The sequence below is a fragment of the Capsicum annuum genome, chromosome 10 (genome assembly GCF_002878395.1).
Source record: "Capsicum annuum cultivar UCD-10X-F1 chromosome 10, UCD10Xv1.1, whole genome shotgun sequence".
NCBI classification, from domain to species: Eukaryota; Viridiplantae; Streptophyta; class Magnoliopsida; order Solanales; family Solanaceae; genus Capsicum; species Capsicum annuum.
In genome coordinates, this window is record NC_061120.1 from 54091610 (window position 1) to 54104452 (window position 12843).

Here is a 12843-nt window from a genome sequence, read left to right on the forward strand (position 1 = left end):
AGAAGAAGAAGAAGAAGAAGAAGAGGAAGAGGAAGAGGAAGGGGAAGGGGAAGAGGAAGAGGAAGAGGAAGAGGAAGAGGAAGAGGAAGAGGAAGACGAAGAAGAAGAAGAAGAAAAAGAAGTAGAAGAGGATGGAGATGAAAAGAAAGAAGAAGAAGAAGAAGAAGAAGAAGAAGAAGAAGAAGAAGAAGAAGAAGAAGAAGAAGAAGAAGAAGAAGAAGAAGAAGAAGAAGAAGAAGAAGAAGAAGAAGAAGAAGAAGAAAATGAAGAAGAAGAAAAACGAAAAAAAATATGTGAAAAGGAAACGAAGAAAATAAATAAATGAAAAAGGAAAAAAAAGAAGAGAAGTAGAAGAGAGAAAATAAAGTGAAAAGAAAAAAATGGAAAAGAAAAAGAAATTAAAATTAAAACAAGATAAAAGAATGAAAAAGCTAACAACAAAAAATAGTTAGAGATATAAGAGAATGATATTTTGAAATTTTGAACATCATGGAAATAATAATCTTTATATTTGAGTTTGATTTGGAAAAGGAATCTACTACTTTAAATAAGAGTAAGAGATGGGAATTTAATTAGATGGGATAATTATTCCTAATTTAACTCAACTAATTTGAGTAAAACATGGGCAGTAAATCTTATTGTATATGTATTTGTATAGCAACAGTTTACTTAAATACAAAATACAATTTGCTATTTTTCGTAATTATAAAACTGTCGCTATAAAAGTTACAATTAAGGCTCTATAGTTGTTATTTTTGAAATTTTTCCTTTTAAATTAATGCCTTTACGTAATTGTTCTATTACTCCAGTTAATGTTTGTAATTGGGTAACATATATTATTTAAAATTTTATAAAAAAATAAATTATAAATTATAAATTATAATAATTAATAATATAAATACTTTTAAATCATACGCATAAAGAAATTACTTGACTCACCAAATTTTATCTGTGTCACATAATTGAGACAGAGAGAGTAACATACATAATAAAAAAAATAACGTTAAAAATAAGAGCATTATAAATATTCATAATTAACAGCTTAAGATACTTTAAAATCATGAGAATTCGATTGACTCTTCAAATTTCATTTGTGTTACAAAACTTGGAATGGAGTACTATTATATATCATTTGAAATGGACGTAAAACTTAGGAGTACTATAAATTATAATAATTAAGATTTTGAGATATTTTCTAAAAAAGAATATACCAATTTTATTCTCTCTAGATTTTATCTCGCTGCATAAATTGTGACAGAGAAAATAATATATATTGAACCCATACTGATAAGAGCACTTTGCTTCGAGTAGAAAATAATTGGCAGATAAAAAATACTATACAAGATAAGAGAAAAAAAGTACATACATGGACGGATAACAATTAAACATAGAAAAAGTAAAAGAACCTCATTTTTATGGTTTAGTCTGTTGAATGCTTCGGTCATGGATGAACAATGGTCACAAAAAGTAATTTTATCTGAGTAAAATTTGTTTCATCTATTCTATTATCTTTTTTAATTCGTTAATCTTGGTAGTTACTGTTTCTACTTGTCTTGTTATTTTTGTTACTAATTAAGTCGTTAGGTATGGTCTTAACTATTACATCAAAGTTTCAAACTGATCTTCAAGGTGATAATATTGATTTTTAATTGTTGAATACTCTTAAGATGAAAATCCTACTCAGTACTTCCTCTATCTCGAGTAGTCTTGTCATAATTTGCCTATAGTGTATAAGTTTAGTCCATATTCCCCCCCATATTAAACTTAATTTAATTTGTTCATCCCTCTCGCTTATTCTATGTTCTTAATGACTCCTTCTTTAGCCCCACCCCAGATATGAAAAACTAATATGTCCTTTGAATATGTTAGACATTAAAGCCTTATCATCCTAAGAATTGACGAGTTAATCCATCGTTATTATTAAGAGAATAAGTGATTAACCATATACTAAGGGTAGTGATAACATCATTAACATATAATAAGTTACTATTTCACAAAAATAATATATATCCTAGCATATTTTTAGGGAGGAAAATATAGGAAATATAACAACATAAAGACTTACATGACTAAGACGGAGAGAGGTTTTTCTTTCGGAACTTCCAACCGACTCTTACCTTTGTACACAAGCTGAATATGTAAATTTAGTATTGTACAAGAATAATTTATCTAATAATATTATAGTTTAGGTAGGGATATATAAAGAACATAGAGGTAGGTAGTGAAGAAAAGGGGAATATGTTGATTGGTTTTTTCTTGCTTATTGCTTTCTTTACTCTGTCTTCAAATAATGTCTGAGGGGGTATTTATAGGAAGATCCGAACTTCAACTTTGGATTTCAAAATAATTTTCTTCTGAACTTCAACTTTGGATTCCAAGGTGATACGAGCCAAATGGCCAACTTACCTTTTGATGACATCTTTGGAGGCCAACACATAGAGACTCAAGACTTAGTCATCTCGAGTAGACAAGAAAAAGAATGGAGGACCGGTTTTGAGCATGCCATTAATCAAGACCATGTGTGGAAGATTGATTGGAGCATTAAAGACTTGAGGACTCACGGCTTTGGACCACACTTAATGGCTCATGATTTTTGGAGCATTGAAGAGCATTAAAACACTCCAAAATCACCACTCTACTTAAGGGTGTTTTGGTCATTTTGTACCCTTTACTTACACTCAGGATCTCCTTTCATTGAAGGCATTAGGGTCATTTTGTCTTTATTTTGTAATAACTATAAGTAGGCTCTTTAGGGTTTATTTCATACTTGGTTGTTTATTAATGTAAGACATAAAACACTTGTAACACCTAAGACTCTCTCTTGAGAGTGTATCACCTTAGAGTAGGGCTTGAAAAAGTCATCCTCACCGTAACTAGGCTACCTAAGTGTGGAATTACTTGAGTTGCATTTTGGCTTAAGACGTTGGTGCTAGAGGAGGTAAAGTCCCTCTTGTGTCTAGGAGTTAGGTGATTGTCTTATGCAGGTGTTAAGGATCCTTATATTTGATATATCTTAGGTTTCATATAATTTACATCATCATTTGTCTAACTATTTATCGATTTATCTATTTCAAATTATGTGTTTTGTGTTTGTGTTCTTGTTGCCGTTTGTGCCTAGTTCTAGCGAACTATTTTGTGACATTTTTGTGGCTGTTTTGTGAATTTGTTGGTTGATCTTGTATCATTTGGTAGTAGAGCTAATTCTGGTTTTGTTCCTACAAGACCAATCTTGGGCTCGGTTAGTAGAAAAATAAAAAAAAAAGTGTTCTAAGTGTTGGTGTTCTTGGTCGAAAAGTGTTCTTGTTGTTGTTATTATTTTGGCCGAGAATTGAGTCTAGATCTAGGTTTCTATAGCTTGTCTTAGTTGTTTCTAAGTGTTAATTTTGTCTTCACTAACACCCTTGAGTCTAGATCTAAGTTGAGCTTGAACATTGTTGTTGGTATTATTTATACAGTTTTAAGAACTTGAGCATTGTGGTGTTATTATTGTTGGGTCCAAAAATTTGATGGTTTTGGCTGGAATTTGTGTTGTTGATATTGTGTTGTGGGTTATAAGCTTTAAAAGGTGTGTTTTTATTCTTGGAGGTTTACATGAGGTGTGTTTTTCAAACTTCTATTGAAGGTTCTTGTTGTTCTAGATCAATCTTCATGTCTAGTTGCAAGAAAACTCTTCAATGGTGTTGGTTTGATCCAAAAGCCAAGTAGAAAGAAGTGAAGTCTTTGTTAGTCTTGAAAACCATTCCTAAATACCTACCAAAAGGGAAGGGGGACAAAAATATCTACCAAAAGACTTGTTTTCAAAGGGAGAAAGAATACTATCCTAGGTGTACAAATAAGGAAAAGTCCACCAACCCTTAAAAAAGGTATCTTGCCCAAAAGGTGTAAGACAAGTCAAACCTTTTTGAAAGTTGAAAAGGGGTTCAATCTTGTTGTTTTCTTCTCCTAGGACAAATTATACACTTCAAGAATTGAAAATTGAACTACAATTTTGATGTTGAAAAAAAAAAAGAACCTTCCAAAAAAAAACTGCAACCAATCCTAGACCGCCACATCACCAAATTCCATACAATACCAAAGTTTTTGGCTCAAAATCTTGGATTCTTAGTTTATTGTTGTTGACTCTTAGTTTCGTTTTGTTAATTCTTATACTAATTGGCAACTAGTAAATACCTATTAAGTTGTAAATTAGTTTTTGAATACACTTCTTCGTGTTAGCTTTATTTTGTGCTTTTCTTGTTTTTGAATCATAGTATTTCTTGGTTCAAGTTCGGAAATTATTTCCTTGAGTCTTCAAACAAAGAATCCATTCTGACTAAGAAGTAGACTTACCCCTCGACTCATCACAAATTACAAGCTGACTTGCAACACTTGTGAATTCAAGTGTAAAACGTCAAGTATGTGAGAGTGTGGTGAGGTTGTTTCAAACTCACTTGGGTTTTGTTTTTTTTGGATAGTTCTTTTCCTTTTTTTAGGTACAATTACAAGGTAACTCGCGGCTTCAACCTCTTAACCCATGGACAACAATGTCACCAATGTTATTTTGGCCTACCTTGACACTATGTCCCAAGACCTACCTATGATAAATGAAAGGTTGGATCATATGGTAGGTCAAAGGGAGCAAGTGGGTTGTCCGAACACACGTCAAGAGGAAGGTCATAGCTCATGTGATCTACAAGGTAACAACGTTATCCCCTACACTCCTGTGAACTTAGAATATTGTGTTATGGCTAGAAGTAGCCAAGTGGGTGTAGTTGCGGCTTTGCCTAGGGTAGAGGTGCTTGATTCTTCATTTGGTGATACTCTTGGTATTGTTAGGTCACATAAGGACCAAACTCTTGTTATAGGTACGCAAGCACTAGTTGATCCTTTATATGACGAAATTAATTCTCCTCATGAGAATGATTTATGTCCATCTAGTGCTAGCAGTTATAACTTGACTAAGCTTCCATTACCAAGTGGCGAGAGTATTCACACACTAGTTGACCCTAGTGAAAACCAAGGTTAGTCTACGTTGGTATATGAGTTTCCAACAACTAGTGAGGGTGTGGACAATGATCAACCGGGTGGAAATGACCTTGATGTGCTCAATTATTTAGGAAAGCCAAATTATGATTGTCTTGGTAAAGATAATTTTTCTTGTGATCCATTTGCTTTCCTTGGTGGTTTGTTTCTAAGTGAGGATTGCTCCTTTGAAAGAGAAGGTAATTTGTGCTTGGAAGTTCCATATACTTCTTCTTTGTATGTTTCTTATGTTGGGCATACTCCTAGTGGAGATTTTGAAACTAGTAGTAAGTGCATTTATGAGAACCCTTTATTTGAAGTTGACTTGTGGAACACCTTTCTCAGCCCTCTTTTTGTTCATGATATTTCCAATGGTGATAAAAAGGGTATTCTTAACTTTGAGGATGGAACCCTAGGGGAGAGTGAGAGTGGCTGAGACCTAAGCCCTTAGTTACGTCTTCCATTTGACCGCGGTAACTTTTTAGGGTGTGAAGGACGGATAGTTTTTGGTTGGTCCACCTTTTTGAGTGACATTTCTATATTTATTGCATGGACTTTATTTTCAATTAATGCAGCCCCCTTGATGGTGATTCCTTTCACCAACTCCTTTGTTATATTTTTACTAAGTTCCTCCTAATTAAAACAAAGAACTATGTGGTTATATCTCAAGTGTATACCTCCTTGGCATGTTGATGTTGTTTATTATGCTAACTCTAACCCTCATGTCATTAGTATGTGGTGTTTGTTTGTCTTCTCTTTATTCTTGTAAGGTTGGGATTCGAGGTCAAATCCTTTTCAAGAAGGGAAAGATGATACGAGCCAATTGGCCAACTTAGCTTTTGATGACATCTTTGGCGGCCAACAGATAGAGACTTAACACTTGGACACGTCGAGTAGATAAGAACAAGCATGGAGGATCGATTTTGAGAATGCCATTAAGCAAGGCAGTGTGTGGAAGATTGCTTAGAGCGTTAAAGACTTGAGGACTCATGGTTTTGGATCACACTTAATGGCTCACGATTTTTGTAGCATTGAGGAACCTTAAAACACTCCAAAACCGCCACATACTTACGGGTGTTTTGGTCATTTTATGCCCTTTTCTTACACTTCATAGGAGCCCCTTTAATTCAGGACATTAGGGTCATTTTGACTTTATTTTGTAATAACTATAAGTAGGCTCTTTAGGGTTCATATCATACTTGGTTGGTTATTGATGTAAGACATGAAACACTTGTAACACCTAAGAATCCCTCTTGAAAGTGTATCACCTTAGAGTAGGGCTTGGAAAAGTCATCCCTACCTTAACTAGGGCTGCCCAAGTGTGGAATCACTTGAGTTGAATTTTTTCTTGAGATGTTGGTACTAGAGGAGGTAAAGTCCCTCTTATGTCTTCGTAAAAGTTAGGTAATTATTTTGTGTAGGTATTAAGGGTCCTTAGATTTTATATATCATAGGGTTCTTAGGATTTACATCTTCATTTGTCTAACTATCTATCCATTTATCTATTTTAAATCGTGTGTTTGTGTTTGTGTTCTTGTTGTCATTTGTGAATAGTTCTAGTTGACTATTTTGTGATATTTTTGTGGCTGTTTTGTGCCTTTGTTGGTTGATCTTGTATCACAAGGTAAGATTTATCTCTTATGACAATGGTTCTATTACTTTTTCTGTTTTTAATTCTTATCCGTTTACTTGTGTATTTTTTTCCTTATCTTGTATAGTGTTTTTGTTTGCTAATTATTTTCTAGTCCTTTGCGCGTCTTCTACAGTTTTGACTGCTGACTATTCTTGTTTTGTCTTGATCTTTGGAGACTGTTCGTGTATCAAGATTGTGTAGAGCGATTGAGTCGAAACTCATCCCTAAATCATCATCTTCTCCATCATGAATCTTCTTAGCTGATTCATACTGAGTGTCTTCATATTTTATGCCTTCATTTTTTACCTTATCTTCATACTTGTCTTGAGGTTCATGTTCTATTATCGCAATTTGTCTATCTGGTAAATATTTTCTCAGTGTCTGTTCGATTAATTTTTCTATTTTATCTTTTTTTTGAATTATATCATTTTTTTCTTTAGATGATTCTCCCTTTATTGATTTTGGGAGTATCCTAAATTATTTTTCAATATTTACTCTTTTTGATAAAGTATCAGACATCAACGGATTTGATAAGTCTTTACCAATTACCATTTGAGCCAGCTAGCTGTGCCTCTATCCGACACAATGAATCTTGTTGCATTCATTGAAAAATTCACACCCTTCTTATCTATTTTCTTTGAAGATGAAGAACTCTGTTGTTTAAAGCTATAGTCTTTCAATCTTGTCTTGCTTTCATATTGTTCAAATTTCAACACTTGCAATCTATCTTTCATTATTTTTTATCTTTCTAGGAGTTTGGTATTTTCTTGCATCAGGGCTTTATTTTTATGGTTTAGTCTTTTGAATGCTTCGATCATGAATGAACAATGGTCACAAATATTAATTTTATCAGTGTCTTTCTGGATATTATATTGGATGGTACTCTTTCGATTCTCCCTAAGGGATGAAGAGATATAGTAATTTAATCTCACTATTCCTCTAGCATAGTCTAATTCTTCATTGAAATTGTTGAAACCTTTGAAAAGTGATTTTTGCATACCCTTTATCGAATCTAAAATTTTTATCTATATCTGAAAAATATAATTTGTTTTTTCCATGTACAACGATATAGTATTTAAACTTAATTTCTTTACTTTTGTCTGTAAAATATTGACACAAAACATTACAACTGCGATAAAATATTTAATATCCTTTTTGTGATAAGTTATTCACAAATTGTCTATTAAACACTTTTGTGGTCTGTCTATTATACACTCTGTTAGTACTCTAAATGATAAGTTTAATGGTAAATAAAATATCAATTATGTATTTCAAAATATATTCTTTCCATTTTTTCTATTGTTACTGTCTTTGATCTAAAATGAATATTACCTAATATTTTTTGTGCATATATGTCTGAAGATGAGGAAACACTATTAGTCTCATGCTGAAAAATAAATATTTTTATTAGTTAGTCCTTATATTTAATCTACTTAATTGATCTTCTAAGTTATTGTCTTTTCCTTTACTATATTCAAAAATAATATTTTCATAGATTGATATCGTGTCTATAAAATTAAGCCATCTTTTCCTACTACTTGTTTTTTATTTATTTTTTGATGAAATATAACAATTGCTTCACAATTTGTTCTAACTAGTATTTTATTTTTATTTAGAATGTATAATCTAAAACTATTTAATTCATACTACTGCTATTATTTCTGCATCTATACTACTCATATTTCTTTTTCTTTATATTGTCCGCTTTGCTAACCATTAATTATTCCTCACTTTTATTGCTATATTTATTTGGTCTAACTTTAATACCGCTCCCCATCTTGTGAAACTTTCATTTGTTTTTATAATTAGATAATTAGTTTCAAGAGGTATATTTAAATTAGGGATATTTTTTATTTTTTATTTTTTCTTTAATCTTTTGTACCAACCTAATATCTTCTATATTAAAATGCTTTTGTCCTTTACTTTCAGTCTTAGAGTACAACGGCCCTGCTATTTTTTTCTATATCTTGAATAAAATTTCTGGCGTAATTTATTAATCCTAAGAATTTTTATAGTTCTTTAGTATTTCCTAATTTGTCTAGCATATCTAAGACCTCTTTAGCTATGTGAGGTTGTGTTTTTTTCATTCCCTAATATTATTCCTAAAAAAATTTTATATGCTTTGCACAATTCCATTTTCTTTTTACTTATTATTACATCATTTTTCACAAATAGTCTAAACACTATTTGAAGATGTCCAAAGTGCTCTCTAATGTCGTTGTTGAATACTAGAATATCATCTACAAATACCAACACAATTTTTTATATTCTTCAAATATAGTATTCATTTTTCTTTGAAAAATTGATGATGGCGTTTTAACCCAAATAAATCTGTTAATCATTCAAAATGTTCCTTTGGGCAAGTAAATACAGTCCACTCTATGCTTTCATTATGAGTTTTCGTTAGACAAATTCTGACTTATAGTCAAATTTGCAAAATAACTTTTTTCTTCGTATTCTATTGATTAATTTATTTTTATCTGGTGATTTGTATGCATCTGTTCTAGTATTATCATTAAGTCTTTTAAATTTTATGACTATTCATGACTTTCCTCCTGCTATTTCACTATGATTTCTTACTATGAAAGTTGTCGATCTATGTTTCAATATAGATCTTGTTATTACTCCTAAGTTTAGAAGTTCTTTAATTTGAACATCAAAATTTTTTAAATTTTGATTAGTAGCTTATATTGAGGCTGTTTTTATTATGTATTCTGGATTTGTAATATCTAACTTACATACTACTTTATTTGTCTCTCAGTGTTTTAATGATTGCTCTCCTATTACTTTTATTTCATCGAGTATTCTTACTATATTTTCTAAGTCTTTAGGGCTTTATATAACTCTTATCCAGTCAATTTTTGTTCTGAAGTTATAAAATTTGGTCTTTATATCTATCAGAATATAGTCTTTATCTCGTATATCTTTATCATAATCTTTTTCTTCATACATATCCTCTTGCATTTTACAACATGCTTTATTATTCTTACTATTTTTACAATATGTCTGCAAGTCTTTGTGGTCTCATGAGTTAGAGGGTATAATTTTTTTTTACTACTAGTGTATTTTCCTTTTGTTTTTATTTTTGTTGTTTGTACTGGAGTGTACGCAGTGTTTTTAAAGAATGCTACTTCATCTCTTGTAATTAAACAACTTTCATTATTATTTAATATGAATTGTAATTCTATAACTAGATCTATATTTATATTTAAATCTCTTACCCATATTCTATCTATATTATAGGCTGATTTGTAAAATTTATTATATTTATTTATAAAATTAATTTGGATTTTATTGATATAATACTGGTATATATTATGAGTTTCATCCATTTGCATTGCTGCAATTGGTTTGTCTAAAATTTTTATTAGATTTGATGGTATTATGTTTTTATTTACTATGCATCCTGTGCATCATGTGTTTTTATTCTTATACTAGTATTCTGATTGCTTGCTTCTTTTTATTCTTCTTCTTTTTTTTTTTACTTTTATTTTTAATACCTTTTTTATACATGTAATGCATCCTTCTACATAACATAACTTACATATTTCCCCTTTTTCTTTGTTGGGATACCATTTACATATAGCACATTGATTATTATCTATTCTTTTATTTCTTTCATTGTGATCGCTTGTATTTCTTCTAAATCTAAATCTTTTATTTCTAATTCTATTTTATTTATTAATTCTTCTTTTTTTGAGTCGGATGAATCTGATTGTGATTTTTCTACTGCTTCTATACTTAGTATTGAATATATACTTTCATTATCTGACATATATTCATCTACATTAATTAGTGTTTCTTGATAATATTTTATTAATTGCGAGTTTCTGATTTTATTATTATTTCTTTTAGGACATACATTTGTCAAGTGTTCTATACTTCCGCAAGTATAACATTCTAATTTATTTTTGTAATTTCTATCTGTTCTATATTTTGTAACATGCTTGTCTTATTTAAATAAGATTTGCTAGCTGAAGACTTTCTTAAGTAATATCTCCTTCTATTGTCGTAATGCGGTCTGTGTCTCCTATACCGCTTCTTTTTATTATGGTCCTGATGATAACTTTGGGTTGTGTATATTATGTTTTTACAGAAATTCATCTCATTTTGTTTTAATTGCTTTTGGATATGTATATTAGTACACTTCTCAGTTAATATTTTCGTTGCATGTTGTACTTTATGTCCTATTGACCATCTAGCACTTGGGTTTTGAAATACTCCTTCTCTGTTATACCATCTTTCTTCTATTTCTCTTCCCAAAGCTCCTGGTAATTTATTAAATATTTTTTTCTTACTAATTGTACAATAATGGTAATAATCTTTTAAAAAACTTTTAATATGAAATAAACCCATAATATTTAGTTGTTCTAATTTTATTAAAGTATTTCTTTGTAATATTATTAAACCGCTATTTGGGTATTCTCCTATAATTAGATTATGTATTTTATTTGTAAAATTATAAAAATTTGCTTCCATCTCTACTAAGGCTTGAAATTCTTGTGGGAAGTTGGACTTATATGTTTCCCATAAGGCTTTTGTTGATTCTCCTAGAAATATTTTCATGTATTTATACATTATTTCTGTTCCTGTATCTTGGTAGGTTTTTATATAATTTGCCACTACTATTCCTTTTCAGAGATCTATAACTGTATTCCATATTTATAACCTCCTTCTTGTAAGCTAGTAAGCTCTTTTATTGGCTTTCTTTTTTCTATTGATTTCACATTTTCTGTTACTATTTTAGGAATTACCCTAAATACTTTTCTTCTTGGTACATTTTTTGTACTTGTGTCTACGGTATATTGTTGGATTGTTCTTTGGAAAGGGATTGAACTAACTGATTTCATAAATTCTTTTTGGCTTATAATTGAATTTAACTCTATGTCTTCATTGCTATCATAAGTTTTCTCTATAAATTCATCAAACTTAAAGTTTGTTTGTAAATTATGGTGTTCTCTGTATCCTAGGTTGTCTGTTCTAATGTCACGCGTTTTAAACTATTTTTTGGTCTTCATTAGCTTCATTCCTCTTATCCTACACCCCTTACATTTAAAAGTTACATTTTTATTTTCTTTGTATCTTCTTGTTACTTCTTCTAAGGCTTCATCTACTTGATATCATTCTTGTATTATTTCTATATTTATTAAAGCATCTTCTACTTTCATGATTGTCTCTGTCTCGTTATCTAATTTTTTTTTCAAAGTATAACCACGGTCTGTAAATCTTATAGATGTTTCCCTTTAGTAATATTATACATTAAATGAAATTCTGGTGCAGATACTTTTTTCTTATTGATTTTTTCTAGATTCCATTCTAACCTTGCGTATTCTTCTTGGTTTATTTTTATTCATTTTATTAATTATATTTCTTTGTTCTCCATTACCTCAACCATTTCGTCTACTTTGATTTTAAATTTTGTATTACTACTTAAAGACATTTTTCCAAAATATCCTATACACATTAATAGATTATTTTCATTATTCATTTCTTCATATCCCTTAGTTTGTATTCCTATCTTAATGCTTTTTTCAAATTCTTTTAGATTTATCATACAATTAGGGCTAATTAAAATATTCCTCCACTATTAGTAATGTCTACCTCTTTTAGTCCTATAATGAATTTCTCCAAATCTAACCATCTATCATTATATATTACAACCAGTACTTTAGTTCCTAAATTTTTTTCTAGTTAGACCTTTTAATCCTATTACAATTAATTCCATATGCATTAATGTCATCCTAATATTCATTACTCCTTTTAATGATTAAGGATTAACTAGATTTACTGTTGCTATATCCTTTCCTATAACTGATAATTGTTCTTCTCTATAGTGTCTATATAGTTAGTTATCTCTAGAGAAACACTTTGTGTCATGCAATGTCTTAGGATTAAGTAATTTTAGCTGGTCTATTGAAAGATTTTTAAGTCTCTATCAATGTCTATTGCCTGATTTAATTCTTGACTTTGTTGTTCGTCTTGTTTATGGCATGATAATATTCTTGTTATAAGGTTATTTCCTACTCTATTGTTTGAAAAACTTACTCGTGGTCTTTCTTCGATTATTCTTGTCCTACCTGAAAGAAAGTCCATTGTTGAGGTTTTCTAGTTATTTTTTATTTCTCTTTGTGTTGGGTTATTTTAAACCTTTTTAATTGGTTTATTAATTCATCCACTTCAGTGTTTCTTGGTTGGTCAATTGTATTTTC